This window comes from Hippichthys cyanospilos, chromosome 8, assembly GCF_059441005.1.
Source record: "Hippichthys cyanospilos isolate Australia breed blue-spotted pipefish chromosome 8, RoL_Hcya_1.0, whole genome shotgun sequence".
Taxonomy (NCBI): domain Eukaryota; kingdom Metazoa; phylum Chordata; class Actinopteri; order Syngnathiformes; family Syngnathidae; genus Hippichthys; species Hippichthys cyanospilos.
Window position 1 is genome coordinate 7,716,908 of NC_142376.1, and position 20,593 is coordinate 7,737,500.

A 20,593-nucleotide genomic window follows, 5' to 3' on the forward strand; every position below is an offset into this window, starting at 1 on the left:
ACGTGCTACAGTGTGTGTTGAATTTGCCTCTTGCACCTCGTGTTTAGCCCTAAGCTATAAACCTGTGGATGGCGAGGAAGATGGTGAGCACTGTAGTTATACGATCCGGCGTGATGCCATTATGGCAAATTCATCCGACAGAGCCAGGGACAGTCCGTCCGCGCCAACAGACAGCGCCCTTGTCACCCATCTGATTTAAGCCAATTCACAATTGATTTACCCCGACTCGGCGATTGATGAAGTCCGTTCACATTAAACCGCAGGCTTCTCCATTGGACATGCACTTTGCAGTGTTGGTATTGGAATTGACTTTTGCGTGTAGCCGTCAGCTCAAGCCAGGTGGGAAATTGAGTTACAAAGCACAGGTATGAGACTGATTGATGGCCTCGATGGCAGCAATACCATTTGTATCTGCCTTTTATTACTGCAGTGGGAAAAGAACTAAAAGAAAGGAGGTACTTTGCTAAAATTCCGGTTCGTCATTAATGGAGAACAGCTATACAACTAGAACATACTGTATACTGTGTGTGTGTGTGTGTGTGTGTGTGTGTATATACATATATATATATATATATATATATATATATATATATATATATATATATATATATACATTTTAACATTAACATTCACGCAAAGAAATAAATGCCACTTAAATGCCACAAACAAGTATTTACTAAATGTTGCAAACACATCTTTTAAATCACCCAACCAGCATCCTGGCACTTGTGCAAAACCTCAGTTTCACGATTTAGCTAATTTTCTAATTGTCAGTTTTTAAATGACAAATTAATGGATTAATAGCGTAATAATACTGCCAAGCTCTAATATATTTATATACATATATTTCAACAAAAATTCTTCCCAAAAATCTGACAAGCATTTAATATACGTTTTCCCCACCAAATAGTTGAATATGTGAATCTGCCGGTGCTGATGCAGGGGTCAACTGTAGTTATAAGTTGCAATACCACCAATCACTACTAGATGGCAGACATCATATTTTGAATCTTATATACTCTATATGATGCAAGAGAGCCTTTTACACTGGAAAATATAATACTTTATGTATTTTTATCATACTTCTGGTGAGGAAGTGTGTGGTCGGTCCTATGTAGGCCCCCCACAAGCACCGACGAAAAATTGCGGTCCCCTCCGGCTTGAAAGTTGCCCATCTCAACCAAAGGGTGTTTTAGACATAATGCAATCCTACTGGACTCTTGGAAAGGTGTAATCTCCCTGCCCCCCTTCGCTCCTCATCCAGGACTGCAAGTGCAATTCTCTGTCCTGTATCTCAGGGAGTGTGTTAAACGAAATCTAAATTGCCACAATCATTTCACCCCATGTCCTTGATGAACAAGAGGTGATGTTGGGAAAGAAATGAATAAATGGGGAAAAAAAGTCTAGCGCAGGGGCTGCCTTTATCATGTAAATAAGGCGACCGGGACTGTGGCTCGGAGTGCAATTCCCCAGCCGCCGTTTGGGCCAAATGCAACTTTCCTGTGCTTTTAGGGCCACAATGAGAAATGTATTTGGAGCCCTCAGTTTTAATTTACTCCGAGTGGCAGCAAAGCGGCACCAAGGACCTCATTCTCATGACTACGATGGCTCTGGAGTTGGGGGGGGGGGGGGGGGGGGGGGTGATGCTTCCACAGCACTGGTGTGCATGTGTTTGCGCATTCCAGCTCACTTAGTCTCTTGCACAGTAACACCTCTCTGGTTTCCCAGTGAGGACAAAAATGCCTCTCGCACAGCTGCAACATGTGATTCGTTACAATCAGAAACAGCGCATCGGTTTGCTTATCATGTCTTAAAAAAAAATCCTCCCAGTGTCCCAAAGTGCAAAGGGGGGAAAGAATCCACGGAAGAAGCGCTGCCTTGAAATTGACAGCTGTTATTGTACTGTGCCATCTGGTGCATTTGTCAGGGAACAGAAAAGGGTTAATATTCTATGATGTGTGGAAGCGGTGGCACAGCCAGAGTGAGATTCAATGTGCCAGGAGCCTGTGCACCCAATTGAGAGACGCCCACAGCATTAGCATGGCACCGTAGCAGCCAATGTGGCTAATTTAATGGGTCAAAACAGTTGGGAGAGTGCCAAAAGCAACAGCAGCAGAATTCTGGGGGAAAAAAAAAAAAAAAATCCAGTTTTGCTTGCCAGTGTGCAGTTTTTAATAATCACTGACAACATAGCAATTCTGCAATGTTACTTTTCCCTTTAGAAAATCCTCTACTTGGGAAATGTTTTTTTCTTTTTTTCTTGCTGGTCTGTTTGTGAAGTGTGTTTGGCTGTGTTGGAGTCTCCCCCGCAGAACTGTCATTATTCATTTACCACAGATGTAAATGGGTCCAAACAATGGGACCGCACGTGCTGTGGGCATAGCAATCGCCCCTGGAGAGGACGAAGTCTGCTGAAATTAATAGGCCTCCCGTGGCTTAAATAAGCAATGGCAAAATAAGACTAAATGTTCCCCAATTGCATGACAGACAAGCAAGGCCTAAGAATCGGAACAGCAGGTTGTTGAAATGCTGGAGTGAGTCACAGTTAAAATCATCGCAGTCCATAGCAGTGTGCGTGCTAAAGTGTGCTGCGCCTTTTTTTTTCTTTTCAGTTACATAACAATCAATAGTAATTTTAACAGATGTAGCCAAGGTATATTAGCAGCTAATAGCACACTAGGGCTCCATACAGGTATACAAGAGCAGTTGAATTACTTTTCAATGGCAGGTTAATAGATGTGAATGATTCCACTGATCACTTTTCAACAAATTTGGTGTTTCTGAAGTCACCTCGCCTCGTTGACCGAAAGATATATAGGGAGAAAGTAGTCTCAAATGTTTGTTTATATTAAATACAAAAATATGTTGATTATCAAAAAAGTAGAAAAGTTGGTCATTCATAATTCAGTGGAACTATGTTAATTGGTCTTCTGTGTTTTTAAGTGTTTTGGATCGAGAAAAATATAGTTTATTTATACCAAAATGCTCAGTTTCTACGGCCTTACAGGAGAAATGCAGGATGGATTTTCCAGTCGAAGTAAAGGATGGTAAAATATTGGCAAGATGAAAGAGACAGTCTTTAAACATTGCAAAAATAATTACATCATGCACTGTAACTATTACAAGCTATATATGGTTTGTTAAACTATTCAGTAAAACAGCCTGACTCTCTTTTCATGTTTACATTTGCAGTTTGTATTTTTTTATGAAGTAAAATACCATAAAGAAAATGCTGGTGGTTTTGGAGCACTGAAAGTCACTTGCATTCCTGCTCGATTCAATGGAGAACATTTTCTCGAGGAACATGGTGTAAAACGTGGTCGAGCTAACTTTTTGAAGGACAAGTGAAAAAAATACATAGAGGTTGAAACCGTGCCCATTTCAGCAAATACCCCATATGGGCTTATATGCCCCAAACTGTCACGTTGAGGGGAACAAAACTGAAAAATATGGCTGTAAATATGCTCATTGGCTTGAGGACACATGCCTTTGTCATTCTGGAAGCTGGTAAACAGAATGGCCCAGCATTTAAAGAGACCGGCAGGGGGTAAATTAGTGCTCCGAGATGAATTATCATACCATTAAAGAATGCTGGAAAATGCCCCAAACAAAACATGGAGGCAAGACCTTTTACTTTCATCAGAATTTCTCATGGAGCACGCTGTGCTGATTTCCATTACTGGCCATTTTGGATGACATTTGTGCTGGCTTTTACTCAGTAACTGGCTCCGTGTTGGTGCTGTGTGAGCCAGCTTGTGTGTGGCGTTGACGCCGTCGCGAGTTGTGCGCTGTGATGAGCCTGCTGAGGTGGTCAATAATCTATTAGAGCGCACACTCCCTCAGCAGAGTGACAAATGTCTGTCAGAGGAATAGACCCTCAGAGGTCACAACTGTGCTACTGACCTCAGACACCCTGACAGGCTGCTGCGGCTGCATGCCAAACATGGCGGCGGGGGTCTTGAATGCATACTTTTTTCACTCCGCCTCTTCTTTTATCCAAACGCGCAGATTTCCAAAAGTTAAATGACCTTTCCGAGTGCCGGCGCTCTTGTATTGGCTGCCCCGCATCCATGGTATGTTAATAGGAGTGGACATTTACCATTTAAAAGTCAAATCAATAGCGAATTAAATTTTTTAGCAATGCAAGCTACACTCGGAATCACCGGTAATTAATCTTGACAGAGCCTGGTTACACTGTTCTCGCGTCACTTTGCCCCAGGACACAAAAACTGCTTGGAGCTACCGACTGCCTATAATTATAATCGTTCAATTACATGATTTCGATATATGAGTTGTTTTATTATGGGTAGACTTTACCGTCCGTTTGTGCCTCCCGGGTGGAATCCTTTATCTCCGAAACCACTACTTTTTGACGGGTAAAAAAAAAAAAAGCCATCGCACTTAAGTTTGCTAGTTTGATATAACACCTCATGTGGGCGACCATCAAGGCAAAAACTCCCAAATCATATTCAATTGTATTAAAAATAATTATTCTCATGATTAGGGCGCAGGCTAATGGGATCACTTGGTGAAATTTTGTTCGTAGAGGGCGAAAACCCAAGGTCGAAATCCTTTGTGGTTTTTTTTTATTTTGAGAAAAACACAAAACAAACTATTGCAGTGTAATATTAAGTATTTTTCAGTGTTTATTACTTCAAAACAGTGAATTTAATCAAAAAACTGACATCGCTCCACTGTCCCCTTGGCCTTGAATTTTTCTGGTATACCTTTAAAATTAGCATTATTACCATTGGCTCTTTCCGTTGGCACATTTGTTACATCTTACCAAACTTGTTCAAATATCCAGCGATACAATAAATGAAACTATGAGGTGGAAATGAATCTGCACACAAACCTAATGTCCTACTGCTCTGAAGTATAAACTATCTATTTTTAGATTTGTTCTCAAGCTCATTTCAGCACTTAGCAACGGTTGATAATTGGCTCTAATAAGTTTTAAAAAAGAAACCGAGCTCGAAATAAATAGCTGTGGACAAGAATCAGTTTCCATATCCAAACCATTTAGCTACTCAAGGACCGCCTCTCGGGTGACCACAACAACACTCACCGAGCACAAAGACGGCATGCTACTCCCCTCGACAACGTAACTGTTGATCAAGTGGAAATTAAGTGCGCCTGAATGACATGCCACCGCAGGAATGTGTATGCTTGCCTTTTTAATAGACTTACAACTGATTTGACCTCTAAAGCCGGTGAAGCCTCCCTTGGGATGGCCTCAGGCAAAGACACACACACACACGCACATGCTCACAAATGCATGCAAAGCTCCACGGGGGAATTTACGCCACAGGATTAAAGTGTACGTGCACGGTAGCGAGAGAAAAAGATGACAATGACAGAACCTCTTAAGTTGAATGCCCCTAAAGTGGTACAATTCGGGAAGATATGCGTTTAGCATTTCCTTTGGCTTTCGAGAGATTCTTTTGTTTTGTGAGGCCACCATCAAAGACAAAAAGGAAACATTAATAACTAAAGGTGCAAATGTACTAATTGTGAAGTTGGAGTCTCATACAGTATCTAATTTTGGTGTTAGTGTTCTCATTTTTTATTTGGCCAATTATTCTGTGCAATAATTGGCCGAGAGTCCGTACATCACCTTCTCTTAGCCTAGTGAATCTCAACCTTTTTTTCAATGATGGACTCCCTGTAAAATATCTTTATCCCGCGGTAGTTAGCTGCAGTAGCTTACTTGTGGTATTGAACCCAACAAACCGATGAAAGAACAATGCGATTGGCTGCTGCAGCAGAGGAGGACTCGTGTGTGACGTGTAAGGGGAAAAAAATTGTACTGTTCTTATTTTGGCAATATAAGAAACATTAAATGACATTTTCTGATCACTGCAGAAATTCAGTTAAAATCTCACATACCACCTGAAATTTCTTAACGTACCCCAATGGCCAATAAAAAACAAACAAAACAACCAAGTGGTGGCTTTTAACATGAAAATTTCAAAGTACCACCGTATTTTCTTTTTTAAGATAGCAACAGTTTGACCAAGAATCATAATAATTAGAGGTAGACCAATGTGCTTTTTTTTTCAGGGCTGATGCCGTTCCCGGTTATGAGTAATCAAGGAAGATTATCGCCGATATTATCGGCAATATTTATTTTCTTCAAATGGGGAAAAATATTGATATAAAAATAAAAACAGCAACTCCTAACTCTTAATATGTTTTATCATACAGTTTACTGAACAGCTTTTTACAATTGCATATTTCTTTTTAAATGTAATTATAAAAAATGTTGTAGACAAGGTACATATTGTTTTAAATCATCATAACTTGTAATATTAGTCAATACTTAAACATTAGTTCCCTTTACTTTTCTAAAATCCTCCAAAGGTTCTAACCAACCGAAATGTTAAATCATCACATCTTTGTTTTAATTACAAATAAAAACAAAAGGGGCAGCGTGTCCCAATGGCCAGCAGAATCTCTAACAAAGTTAACAGAATAATGAATAGATAGTACACTGAACTTAATACTTTTTTAAATGATTTATTATTGGACATCAGATTGTTAAAAAGCCGAATATCATGCCAATAATTGGCCGGGTCAGTGTATTATTGCTAATACATCACTTTTTATTTAATGCATTTTTGATCTCAGGATTTCCGAAAATATATAAAGAAAAGGAGAAAAGCAAAGAAAAAAAAGAATAAATTGCTGAAACAGGAAATGCAGACAAAAGGGACGTGCAAATTAAGGAAAACGACTGTTGAATGAGCTGGCTCTGCCAACGCATTGGCCGTCGCGACAAAGCCCGATTAGGCCGTCTCTTGTGCAGTCGGGGGGAGTGCGAACAATGCGGGCCGCTTCCCCTCCATAACAACGGACCTTCCTGTCTGACCCGCTAACCTCTTGTCAGCGACAATATGCGTCACCTTGCAAGGCGACACCCTGACAGGCGCATCCCTACCTTGCGTTGTCCACTGCTGCCCCCGCACACTTTGCCCCTCCCTTCAAGTCACGCAACACTTCGACCTTGTCAGCTCAAAAGCTTCTAGTTTTGACTTTTTGTCCAGCAAGTGACAAAATGGCTCTGCTTACGTTTTTTTCTTTGACACGTTTTGTATGCGTACTGTACATACAATGGTTATGTGTTTTTTTTTTTTTTAAGGAGAAAAACAATACACTTGCAATTGATTATTGATTCCCAGTTTCATGCCGCAGAATTACTCTATGGACTGTGTTATGTTGGATGTGTGCCTTTAAGGGGTGTGGCCTTTTGAGTGCTAACAGAATCGGAATTCTCATTGGGCAGTTCAATTCAGTTTTTAGTATATATATTTTTTTTACTGTACCCTGCCTTATTCATTTTATAACAAGCATTTCTGACACTGTGTGTGACCACAAAAGAAGTCAATAAAAGCATTGATTCATTCCCTTGTGGCGTGATTAGGTCAGATTAAAAATGTGAACAAAATTCATTTGGATTCATGTTGTTACAAAAAGAAAAAAACAACAACACTAAACTGCTTGTTACACTCTCTATAATAAAACAAAACAGAAAATAAACCAAAGAATGGACATTTCTGAGCAAAACATTGACCTAATTGAGCTGTTAATTAAGCTAGTGCATCAGGGAGTTGAATTAATTGCATTAGGGCAAAAATTACACATAAACAGTCTGCCAATTTTGAGAACTCCTGTTCTGTAAATTACCATTTAGAAGAATTTATTGAATTTTACATGCTAAAAGAACTTTAAAATGAAACATACCTTGAAATTGCCATTTAGGCTATGAGCATAATAACATGGAAACACTTGGTAGAAAACAATGGAGCAGGAATATTGTGTTGGCGAACGGAGAAATTACAGCAATAAATCATTATCAAGTAATTATTTTTTTTCAGTTTTTAAGGTAAAGCATGTTAAACTGTAAATTCCCCTATCATGGTCTTGTTAATGCCATGTGGCAAGCGCTAGCTACTAGCTAGCTTAGGAGCTAACACATTTGGACGATCACTCTTTTGAGAGGTTTCAGTTCCTGTAATGAACCATATGACACCTAATGACAACACGTTAGCCACACCAAAAAATCGGTAGGACTCAAATGGTGAAAACTGTTAGACGCCTGAGTAGCTACCTAGTTATGCTCATGAGTTTATATTATTTGCTTTTTAAACCACAACTATGAATGCGAATAACATTTTAATGGTATTTCTGTTGTTTATTAGCATAGAGAAACTTGGAAAACTCTAAGGAAAAGCAATTTGTTTTGTTTTGTGTTTGACTGAACTTCAACTTGAAGTGGTACTACACAGCTTGAACCTCTTTTTTTTTGGATGGATTCGTCAGTATTTGTTGTTTTTGTAAATTGAGTTCACTGCGACTATACAGTGCTAGTTTTGTGCAAGTATTGTGCTTACTCAAACATAATATTGACAGTGTTGACTGTTTAAGAGATAGTGATAATTACTGCAAAAAAACAAACAAAACTTTTTTATGTCGCTAACATACCTTTACCGATCATTATTTATCGTCACCGAAATGCACTTTATTGCAGTGCTTTTTTTTGTGTCACCTGCTGCACAATAAAGAAGACAGAACTGAGATAAACACTGCAGATTCTTCTGGATTTTCTTGTGCAGTTTGATGTGACTTTGGCAGATGGCTCCTGCTGCGATCAAATTCTGCCAGAAAATAGCTACGGCGTATCCGAAGTAAACAATTAAACTGCTTTTCCAGTTAAACCAGATTTAATTAGCTTTTTTCTTACTCGCATCCCACATTCCATCTGGTGTAGCGGAGCGTCTTGTAGAGAGACTGCAGCGCTGTGCTTTTTTTCCCCTCTGTGCTGTCTTTTTATTTTCACTAGCTGGTTTGAAGTCAGCCTTTGTCTGTCGTTTGTGTGGGGGGGTGACTGAGGGTTGAGGGGGTGTTATTGTCTACATATTAAGTGAGGTTCCGTCCGGGCTTCAGCAGCATCTTGACTCCCCTAAGCTGTGGAGCAGCTGAGGTTAAGTGGTCTCCTCGCTCATGGCACCCATCTTCTTCTTCTCTGTGACAGCTGGGGACCAGACTGTTGCCATAGATACACTCTCCACCCACCGGTCAACTGCTCATTTATTTCCCATCAACACTCACGTGCTGTATGTTAGCTAATAGCGGCCGCTTTGCAAAAGTCCACCAAAGTGGGGAAAAGTGAGGAGAAATAATCATTCATTCACTTCTTTCTGCACCCCCGAGGTTTAATTGGTATTTATGAGACGCAATCATGAAAAATTGAAAGTCAGTTTTTGGATCAGTAAAACTAAATTTGAGTTAGTGTAGTTGACTGGGTTTCCGTTTCTTTTTGCCCAAATTGCTAAACTCTTGGCAGAAGGAATCCAAGAGATAAGTCAGTGATCAGGAAAATCATTTCAATTGAAATTTTCCAATAACACACACCACCGGGCAATGTTTTGTGTGTGCTAGGTTATAAAAAGACACTGCTTGCAGAGGATTTTACCATGTGCTCATTAACCATTTAATAATCTATTTTTTAACTTTTTTTTTTTTTGCATAATATTTCTAAGCCGTTTTGAAATAACATGGCTCTTGTTGGAAAACAATCTAAAAGTGATCACAAATGAATAGAAATGAAAAGAATAGAAAGTTAATAGTGGATTTTGAAGCTGGTCAGTAAAATTTCATATTGATGTTATGAAATGTTGAAATTTAATAACGTAGCAAATATTTTACAGTTTTCTTTCTCTTGCTGTCGCTCTCTATCTAGAGCAGTCAAAAGTTAGAAAACCGCTTCGATTTCAAATGGATTCAAACACAATTAGAGTTCAACTTTCTTCTTGAAAATGCACAGCTATAAAAGTCATCCTCTTGATAAAGCCAACTGAGAAAATACCAAGAACTGCAAAGCTGTCCTCTTGGCCAAAGGTGTCTACTTTGAAAAATCCAAAATCCCCAAACATGTTTTGTTTTGAATTGCATTTTCGACTTTTTCACCGAACGTACAGAACGATCAAAGTAATGTCTTCAAAGTTTGATACGTCACATAGAAAAAAACTGCCGTATTTGAACAATCAATACATTTAAAAATGACTACATTTACTACATGACCACATTTATAAAATGAGCCTTTAAAATGATGAAAAATGAAGCCGTTCTCTCTCCGCTTAAATGTTGTGTGTTTGTGTGTGTGTGTGTGTGTGTGTGTGTGGGGGGGGGGGTATCCGACAGACGGTCAAATACCTTCGATGTTACTTTGTCTCGTATTTTTCTCATGCCTGCACATAAGTTATGTGCATAACCACTTATGTGTATTGCACTTAGAAAGAAACCACTGAATTTACATTCCAGGTTGTTTAACCGACCCATAACACGATTACCACCGTTGTGTGGTATTAACCTTTGGGAGCAGTTAAAATCTGCACGGGACAATGAGGAGGAAACCATCCAGGACCCCTGACCAGCAGGCTGAGATTAGAGGACATTTGTTCCACAATATTGTCGCCTCCTGGTTTTTCTAAGGCTGGCGCCTTCGCACAGAAGGCGCAGTCAGATATTTGGGTAGCAGCCAAAGCTTTTTTCTCCGCTCGCGGGCCACCCCGCTAGAGCTGCAGGTGCCGGGATGGACTCCCCGCTGGTTCCTAGCGCAGCTCGGGACCTCACGGGCCGACGGAACAAATGCCGGTCGAGGGAAAATAAACTTATCTCATTTGGGTGACAACGCGCCGCCTCGGGCTATGCTCGTTCCTTGCACCGCTTTTCAGAAACAAGAAAAGCCATGGCGTCTGATCCAATTTGAACATGCCTGTTATTATATCTCCATATATCAACTCGTTCCAATAAATCTATACGTTTGCTGATTACGAGATCAACTTAAATTGAGAAATGAGTAAAAAATGACCCTGCGCTTGGAGTCATTGGTAGCTAGAGCTATTTTCCGTGGAGGGGAGCTCCTCTCGCTGACCTGGCCCTGACCCCCGGGGTGAACCCCATCACAGAGAAGTGTTAGCGTGCCACCCGGCTTGATGGATCACCCCTCAGATCCCTGTAATCTAGCAATCACAGCCAATCACCAGTACGCTCTCTGTTACTATAATGATCTGCAATGATTCAGGCCCGCAGTATTCAGATGATGGATGGGGGGCTCATGCGAGGTCCGGAGAGACGGTGAGTCAGACTGAATAGAGCCCCGGACTCGATGCCTATCGACAGTGTCGGCCCTTTGAGTGCTTGTTCACGTCTTTCTCATAATGAAGTGGAGATATTTAACCCTGGAGAACACGGGGGTCTTACGCTGCCTTAAAAATGATGTTTAAGGTGACCTCCCCGAAGGGCTACGCCCACACATTGTTTAAGCTTTTTGCCAGATGATATGCTAATTCCTACGACCTTATATTGAGCTGGGATACTCCCACGTATATGGTAAGGGTGAGGGTGATGAACTCAGCATAAAAAGAGTGAAGAGGGATTTTATTTGCGTGTGGTTGTTGAATTAAATTCGGAGCACGTTTGTATTTTTAATTGGAAAGACAATTGGTGACATTGGAAGAAAACTGAAAATGCAAAGTTTTCAAAACAGTTATTGTTTCTAACAAAGCTTTTGATCTCCAAATGAGTCGCTTTTAAGTCAACAATAGTGGAGCACAGAAGATAATGATCTTAATAACGCTAGTCTATCTTTACTGTGACCAGAGTGGTGACTGAAGTTCACAATCTCAATACCTGCATAGTTCTTCTGCATAGTATCCCTCATGTTAATTGTATTCATTTTTTTTGGATGTTATTTTCTTTTTTATTTGTCTATATTTTTATTTTTATTTTTTTGCTGCTGTGAAATGAGTCGGGAGTCAGCCCACAAACTGATCAGAAGTATGTCACTGAGCTGGTCCATATAGTCTATTTATGAGTGAAAAATGACTAAATCTGTTTTATAGCAATCATTAGAATGATTGTCTACCTAATTTTTTCATTAAGCTTCGATTGTTGCATATTGAAGTAGAATCTTGGAAGAATTTCATCAGGCTTCTATCAGTGGATGCAAGCTGCGTAGTGTATCTCGGTAATACATGCAGCGTGCGTGTCAGGCCTCGGATTTGGCTGAGGTTGTCACAGGCTCACACGAGTGCATGCATCACGGAGCAGGCCTACTCATCCAAACCCCACCCAAAAAACCCTGTCCCCCCGGTGTGGGGGAATTACTGGGTCTCTCCCAATTCCTGGTAACCCCTTCATTATCCACACACCAATGAGTCCAGATCCGATTTTTGCAGAATGGGGGGGGGGTGGAAATTGGGAGGCGGCGGCTGCATGTAACAATGCTTGAAAAAAATGGCATTTGAACTGGAGAAGAAGTCTGTATTTTTTTGTGGCTTCTCCGCTCTCGCCGTCCATTTAGCATGCTTAGCTTGCCCATTTGAATATATTTTGGATTCTCTCCTTGAACCGTGCGATCTTGCGCAATTGTGCTCTTCCTCCCATCGCCTTTCTATCTCCTCCATTCACTTTTTAAATTAACCTCCTAATGGACCTCATCTGTCCAGAGAGAGCCCATTAACCAAAGCCCTGCCCGCGCCACAGAGGGCCACAGACCCCACCCACTGCGGACCCGTCCTCTCGCCGGCCGTCAAAGTGAACCGCCGCGAAACAAAAAACCAAACGTGGGAAGCGCAATGATTTCATTATGTATCGTAATTACCTACTGGCCTTTTCCGATTTGCGGAATTAGTGGGCTTTAATTGCTTTCTCACCTGGGCTTTGTGAGTGCAGCAACCGGGCAATGATTTGTTTTAAATGAGCTGCCACCAGATTGGGTCGGATTCTCTTCACCTACAGCACCTACAGCCCAGGCGTTGGATTAAACCGTCTGCAAATGAAATCAACAGTGTCGGCCCCGAAGCTCTCTGAAGATTTTTCTTTTTTTTTTTTTGCCGGCCACCAACAGGAAGCAGCTGTTAAAGAGGCTTCTTAAGTCCCACAGGAGGTGGCGGCAGCCTTGGGACCAGAGCCCCTCAGTGTTACTGAAGCAATCAGCATATTCCCGTATTAGAGCAGGAAAGGCGTGACAGTGTTTTCCGGGACGTCAGGGCGTATCATTAAAAGGCATATTTTAATTAGACACATGCTAGTTCGTTACACCAAATGGATTAACATTGCTTGTCATGGGTGGAGATATGTTTAACATTTCTGTTCGCAGGGGAACGCGGTCTCAGTTTAACAAGACATCTTAAGTTAAAATCTTTACATCTTGTTAGCACAGATTTGGTTGCCGCTTGGAGAAGTCATAAGTAATATATTCAAAAGTAAAGTGCGACAAGAAGAAGACCTTTTTATTAATTGGAGGCGTAACAAAAAGATATTAACAAGTGGAAAAACTGAATGCTTTTATCCTCAGTTTAAATAGAAAACAAATCACACCGTGCAGAATGTGTCCCAACAAATAGCATGTATACGTTCCGTTACATTGTCAAAGAACGTTAGCCTTTTTCAAGACTTTAGATCGGTTAAAATATAAGAATTACATCCACATGTCAACTAAACCGGTGCTTGTCTATCTATTTTCAGTGATTTCTGAAAATTTCCCCCTGGGAAATATGTTTTCAGCCAAATACCCCTTAACCAGTGCAAAGCATTTTGGGGTTTATTAAAACAAACAAAAAAAGACTTAAAACATGCTATCATTGTCTGATTTAGTAAACTTTAGAACCTTTCATTCATTTCCCTTCATTCGTATTGGTCCACAAAAAAAATTGTCAACCTAAAGTGTCCTCTTTTGGATCATAGAAGAATTATCCATCAAACAGAAACAACTCAATTTTTCAAAAATTCTAAGAGAAATAGTAAAAGTTCACATCTTTTTTTTTCTAAACAAAAACAAAGTTGCAGTGTTCCCAGGGTCATCAGAATAAATTTGTTAATCAAAAATGTAATCATATATTTCCCTGAAATTAGCGCCTTTAAAGTAAACTGTAAATGGCCATCAAGATTTTTTAAAAAAGACAATGCTGATGTTTATCAAATTGCCAAATATCAGCGCCAGTTATCAGCCTAGCCGATAATTGTTCCATCCCTACAAATGATACAAATTTCTGTGATTCCCCTCAAATGAGAGTGGCTCCACCTCTTCTGCAGTCAAATTCCTTGCATGTTTTTAACATACTTGCCCTACAAAATTAATTCACTTTCCAATAATATCAATAATAGTGTTTTACAAAATACAATATCACAGAGTGCTGTTTTCCTTAATTGTGGCTCGATTTAATGGCGTTTCCAATCATTTCAATGGACAGTTGATTTCGAGGCATCTCCCGCTGCATTCTTTTATAAAAGCATACATTTCGCTCTCCATTAAAAGTTTCTTTGGGAAGGTTTCAAAGCGAGTACATTTTCTGACAATGCGGCGAGTCAAGGTTCTGCATGACTGTTTGGATCAAAGAGTGGTTATCTCGCCTATTGAGCTGTTCGCACCTCTTGTCTTCTCTCATTATGGGACGGGCAACAGGAATTTCCCTCCATTATTCAGAACCCAATCCTCCGGTCATCTCCTAATGAGGTGAAATGCAAAAAAAAAAAAAAAAAAGAAATGGGTAGCTAAAATAAATAAATAAATAGAAGCAATAAAAACATGCATCTCTTGACTGTCATAGATGCCCTGGAATTGATTTTCTCCCTATTATAGTGAGCGAAGGGCTGAGAAACTGCTGCTTAGCCAGAGGTTCTACTAAATTACATTCACTTTGTGTGTGCAGTCAGCAATCAGTCAGCAATTTAAACTGGTGGCGATGTAAGCACATATTCATATAAATTGACTTTTCTTTTTCCTCCAGTGACTAAAATAATCCCCAATCTAGCGGGTAGCACTACATACATTTGGACAACTTGTTTCCATGCGTACATGAATAAACGCCCGCGTTTGAGAAAGTCACAGCGAGGAATCTCTTGACTATATGCGGATAGGTATTGACACGTGAACAACCCCTCCAACCCCCGCATTGGTGTTTTTACTCTCCATACGCACCTGCTGGGTTAACAACACCCCTGCAAGGGTAAGAGGATTTGCAGTTCAATAGGCGTTATGGAATATAAGCCTGAACTCTTCAGTGGAATTCTATCTTTTTAAAGTTCGCACTGAAGGATATGATCGTATGGTGGAAGCTTAAAGAATGCAGGGCAGGACACTTTCGGTGACCTCTGATTTCTTTTGGTTTCAAAATATTCCCATGGGAAATTATACAAATTGAATGCATCAGTTCCAGGTCCACATTTGGCCTCATCAAATCTTTTTGGACTTAACACCTGATTCCAATTGTGTTCTCTCATGAAATCCAGACAGCCCCGAAAAAAAAGGAACACGAACCATAAAAACATGGGGAGATTGTCGTAGCAGAAGCAGATTGCCGCAAAGAAAAAAAACGCGTGAAAAAAAAAGACATGCTCTTGATTTAAAAAAAAAAAAAAAATCAGCTAAAAAGCTTGAAGCCGGCAGAATTCGCCTCTCTAGTAGGACTGAGTGGGTCTTCCTTTTTCCCCTTTAAAGTTACGGTATATGAAGTTCTGTCATCCTGTTCTGTTATTCGGCCTATGGACCATATGTTTGACAGCCATGATTTGCATATATCACAGATCTTTCAAGAATGCATGTCTCGACATACAGTACATTACTTGACCAAGCAAAATTATTCATTAATTAATAATGCAGAGAAATAAAAATCAACTTTGCCAAAGAAAAGCCCCTACTGTCAAAAAATTTCCCTCAGTATTTCCTTATAGTATACACAATTTGAACTAAAGCTATAATTTTCCCAACATTTTCTACACAATTTTGTTTAACTTCTAACTTCTCAGCAGCCCCCTTTTCAGTCCAAGACATACTTTTCGGAGTGTCATCGCCCGCCACATCCGCACGTGCACTCGCTGTCCTACTTTGCCAGTTCTTGATTAAAACGTTGACTTTTTGCAAGGTAATAACCTGATTAATGTAATTGAATGTAAAAGGGCGTAGCTCAGCAGCACCGCTGATCACTGGAGATGGATTAGGAGAGAAGGCTTTCAAATTGAATACAGTTCTCCCTCCTCAGCCTGTTAATTGTGCCGTTTACCACTACCTGAGTCAGTGACCACTGCTATTTAGTCTCTCTAATGATGATGCACAGTCCGAGCCAACCACAGATAATTAAAAAAGCCTTTCCCGCATCCACCTCCCATCCCTCCTCCCGTCTTGCCTTTCGGCGTTTCATTGACAAGCCACGCGAAGGCGCGATATTGAGCTGTCCGTTTGGAAGACACCAAGGTCCTCCTGATTTTTGCATTGCGTGCTCGCTGCAGATTGTGAGGGCTTGGTTTTGATTGACGGAAAATCTAGTATGTTCAGTACACCTGTTTGCATGTTTTTTGGAGCGTGGGAGGAAGCCAGAGAGCTCGGATGAAACCCATACGGGCTCGGGGAGAACCTGCAAACTCCACACGAGAAGGCTGGAGTGAGGTGAATTTGAACTGTGGTCCCTGAACTGTGAGGCAGACATGCTAACCAAGAGCCGCCCAGTACTCATATATATTGACAGCTTATTGCATTTGTCTGCAGCATACCGGTTAGATGCTGCTTCACCTTGCTGGTTTTGAACTCTGGGCTCCTCTAATTGACCTGAGACCGAAGCTATCAGAATCTTACTGGGTTCATATTCCATTAGGACTGTTTGAAGGTAATCAAGGCCTACCATTTGGCAATTTATAGACCAATAGCAAAATTTTAAAATCCATTCTACAACAGACGAGGAACCCAATAACAATATACATTTAAATGAAATAAGTTTAAAAACTAGAAGTGATGCTTTTATATATTTATTTTTATAAAAGTAAAATATGACAGACTAATGAATAACCAGATAACACTTCTTTTTGTGACTTAGCACGGTGTCCGTTCGATCAAATTAAGAGTTCTCGATTTAAACGCACCCCGCCTGGCGTCTCTATAGGAGGCGCGCTTTAAACGCTCTACTTGGCGAAGAGTTTTTTGTGAATTTCCACCGCCTGCAGTCTCAAGCAAGTGCTGAAATAATTAGGGGGAGAGGGGAAAAAAAAAAAAAATCTTTGAACTTCTTTACACCACAGCAGAGCAAAAAAATAATAAAGGGAAGGCGCGAGACAAAGGAAAGAGACCCCCACAGTGCCTGGGTCTCTGCTTCCTGTCATGAGTATTCCTTTGGGCTTTCATATGACAAAACGCAGAAAGTTCTTTAGTCCCCGTGCCTGTCACGATACACCCTCATAACCGCAGCTGTGTGTTTGCGTGCATGCACGTGTGCCTCGGTGTGTGTGTGTGTGTGTTTGCACTGGCATGTTGTCTTGCTGTCGTCTCTGTCAGCTCGTAGCGTGGCACCTGCTCTCATGTTTCTAATTAGTCTCATTTAATTAATTATATTCTACTGCACATCTCCTCGTAAGTCGCATGCTCGCCTCCTCAGCAGGATTCCTCCCCATCTAGCTCATTTTTTGAAGTCCAGATTTTTTTACTTAAGCGTTAATAACTTTTGGATGCGGAAAACGGAGGTCTGGTGATCCTTTCGATGTAACAGTATGCTTTGTTTTTAGCCAATATGAAACGTGATATGAAGTGAATGGAAGAAACGACTTTATACAGAAAATAAAAGTTGAACATAAATAAAGCAATGTGGGGGAAAAAAATAAAACCGTTAAAGATGAAGTGCTCCCTTTAAAGGAATAGTACACTTATTAGTTATTTAGCAGAACAGTTTAGGAATGTCCAGATCCCGATCACGTGGTCAGAATTGAGGAAAAAAAGATCGGCGTCAGGGAAATTTCAGTGTATTATATTTTTTTTGTTTTTCATATTAAGATTTATAGAACTACACAGATTGCCAAAAAAACTTTATTTAAACGTACTACACACAACAGCTGGTGGGAGAAGGGTTCATTGTTAGACTACTTGTTTTTCAAACCACTGCTTTACAAGCCATATAAAAGGATTTCAACTTTTTTAAATAATTAAAACATTTTTAAAAATCAAAATGCATGCATATCAGTAATACATCGACAAGGTATGGAGTCGGGACTCAAAATCTGGCCAATAGCATTCGGACAAATGTGATTTGAACATCCCTAATTTTGTCCATGGTAAATGTGATATGCTAAATTATTTTTCATGTACAATTGATAGTTCGAAACACATTTTACCACATTTCGTTGACTGAAAATGACGTCAGACGGGCTCAAGGCTTCAGTAACGTCCAGTCACGGCCGAGCTTCCGAACGTCACATGATCAAACCCAGAAAATAAGTGAGCTGTGATTGATAGTTCCCTGAATTTTGAGCATGTGATGTCATTTTTAGCCAAAAGCAAGTGGAAAAATGTCTTTTTAAAGGTATAAATTGAATACAAAAAATAATTGAGTTGTCAAATTTGAGTTTATGAAAACAAAACAGACATTTTAAGGCGTATTTTTCCTGAAAACTTTGCATTTGACTTATTTAGGTCCAGCATGCACGTCGCTAAGAGGCGAACAGCTGATTTGCAGACAGCCTGACGTCAGTTAAGCCGCAGGAAAGACAAGTGAAGTTTGGAGCGTGGTGAGTAAACAGAAATCAGGAGAGCACTTTACCTGTGACAGGCGGCCTAAGCACCTCTTTCTTCTCCGTTAGCTTTTGTATTCCATTTGTCAAGTTCACTTGGCTGTTGTGCCACTGTTGTCTATTTGGTCCGTTTGTGGCTGCGCTTCGCTCTGCAGTAAATGGAGAGAAATGAGCAGAGAAGAATTGGCTTTATTGCGGCGCTGTAATTACTCGCAATTTCTCCCCGCCAAACTGTAAGCCTAAAATAAAAACAACCTTGATAAGAAGTACACCTAAAGCCCAATCAGATCCAACATAGAAACATCTTTACAAAGATGATCATTCTTTGAGTATTGGTGTGTGATACTGTGCGTTTTTTCTGTCTGTCATGGATTAATCGACGAAGAATCAACAGATTTGGATATGACCAAATAATCATTTTCTGTAGCCTTTAACAAAAGTTTTATTATGTTATTTGGCTGTCTCGCAAGCTGTTGCCTGTTAGAAGAAACAACAGCAGTACAGACAACTGAACTGAAACTACTAGCTCGTATCAATCCAATATTGATGCTGACTTGCTTTTGATAACAGATATTTGGTACCACCTTTGGGGGTGTGGATTGAGTCTGAAGTGGTGGAAAGGTGAACTCCATAAGTGATGTCATATTTAACCCTACGAGACAGGAACACTCCGCGTACACCAACTACAACTGTGATAGGTTTATAAGGATCCGAACACAAGGTTTTGAAGTTTTGTGCGTTCACGTTTCTGCATGGTCGGCCGCTGATACACAAACAATACACACACACACAAAATACAGGTCCCCTTGCGTGCTAGTAGAGCGGGTGACATTAAGAAGGGGGCATCCGAAGTACATTAATCTATCAATGAACGTCAGTGGAAACAGCGTTGAATTTCACTTCCTGATGTCAGAGGCGAGGAACGGCCAGTCACAGGCAGCCTCCCAGCTGCTCCTCATCCCGTGTTTTCCACCGGAGGATCCCGGCCTTGAAGAAAATACAGCTTAAATAATTCACAGGCTTTGATGAACACCACCCAGAAGCGCCACAAAAGACAAGCGCGAAACTTTTGGCAAAGACGGCGGCGCGGAGGGCTGATAGTGTTTCCCCGCGTCCAGCTCTGTACGTTGACCATATGGACTTCGTAATCACCCGCGGGATGATTCAGCAGATTCTTGATCGGGAGCCCAAAATCACACAACACCTTAATTAGCTGGTGTTGAAATGGCCCTTCGCGCCGCCAATTTGTTGCCGTCAGGAAGACAGCCCGAGGCCAGCCGTTTAACTGTTAAATTTGGTCTCTGCGACATAAACTAATTTCACTTGAAATCCTGAGGAGGAAAGATAATTATCTTTTGGCTATTTGCTCAATTTCTGCGGCCATCATCACAGTTTTTCCTTCTCCTGGTTTTCGGTTGATTCGTGTGCCAAGTCACCTGTCTGTGTTGCAAAGAAGCCTAATCTAACAGGCACACTTGTGTTTTGGTATCCTCAAGTACGGCAAAGAAAATCGAAAAACAACATTGCATCATTTTAAATAGGAACTAATAGGCTTTCCAATTGTTTACTTTGTATTGGCATGTATCCTTGATGCAAAAGAAAAGGAAGGATGCTTGTAGTTTTATGGAAACAAACTGGTCATTAGCTGTGGAAGGTTGCTAACACTATCAATAGCCTGGATGACCTCCAGCTAGCTAGCTTTTGCTAGCCGTGTTTGGCCAAGGACAAGGCTATTATTTCATTCTTCAATTAAAATGCTATTATGCTAATTATGCTAACTCTCGCCTTTTTCTCTTTGTTTAGAGTTAATGAGAAGCTATTGTAGAGCAAATAAAGAAACAAGCTAACATCGCTAAGGGGGGAAAGGTGCCGACGATGAGACACAATTGCGCCTTCTCTGTCTTTCCCAAAACATTTTGTGATCCAAGCTTATTCCTCAGCAAAGATTTTGAACCACCTCGCTTGTTCGTTCCACAGTATTTGCTCATCTGGTAACATCACTGTTCAAAACATTTATCACCAAGGAAAAATCACTTAA

At 40.5% G+C, this 20,593-nt stretch overlaps 1 long non-coding RNA gene across 1 annotated transcript in view; it reads left to right on the forward strand.

The window, feature by feature from the left end:
* Positions 1–20,593, forward strand: part of LOC148420010 (uncharacterized) — an 83,582-nt gene that overhangs the window by 26,522 nt on the left and 36,467 nt on the right. Inside the window, exon 5 of the long non-coding RNA XR_015866483.1 lies at positions 18,458–18,552. This is a non-coding gene — a long non-coding RNA (uncharacterized LOC148420010). The remainder of the gene's footprint in view (positions 1–18,457; positions 18,553–20,593) is intronic.